Here is a 475-nt window from a genome sequence, read left to right on the forward strand (position 1 = left end):
TCCTGGGCTCTGTGATATGGTCGCTAGAGCCCAGGATAGGGGTTTGTTGACCTGAGAGAGTCATGGACTGCCCACTGGGAAGTTCACTCCAAGCCCTCAGGAAGCAGGGAGGAAGAACAACTGAAACTTGGCACCTGGCAGCAAACAGCGGCCAAGCAGGTTTCAGGAGAGAAAGGGAGCAACAGAGTATCATACCTAGGGACCTAAGTCCTTCTACAGACATGTGGGCCTTGTTCCAGGCTAGCCCTCACAGGGATGACAATTTATACCTACTTTGTCCTGACTCTTCCACTCTTCTCCCACCAGGGAGCCCCGCAAGATCATCCTGCACAAGGGCTCCACAGGCCTGGGCTTCAACATCGTTGGGGGTGAGGATGGAGAAGGCATTTTTGTCTCCTTCATCCTGGCAGGAGGCCCAGCTGACCTGAGTGGGGAGCTGCGCAGGGGAGACCGGATCTTATCGGTGAGGAAACAA

At 54.9% G+C, this 475-nt stretch overlaps 1 protein-coding gene across 2 annotated transcripts in view; it reads left to right on the forward strand.

The window, feature by feature from the left end:
* The first annotated feature begins 311 nt into the window (after positions 1-311).
* DLG3 (discs, large homolog 3 (Drosophila)) overlaps positions 312-475 on the forward strand; it is a 48,632-nt gene continuing 48,468 nt past the window's right edge. For both annotated transcript variants that reach the window (XM_010832111.1, XM_010832112.1), the window contains exon 1: positions 312-463. The gene's annotated coding sequence lies outside the window, so the exon portion shown is untranslated. The remainder of the gene's footprint in view (positions 464-475) is intronic.

This window comes from Bison bison, unplaced genomic scaffold (assembly GCF_000754665.1).
Source record: "Bison bison bison isolate TAMUID 2011002044 unplaced genomic scaffold, Bison_UMD1.0 scf7180017864537, whole genome shotgun sequence".
Classification (NCBI taxonomy): domain Eukaryota; kingdom Metazoa; phylum Chordata; class Mammalia; order Artiodactyla; family Bovidae; genus Bison; species Bison bison.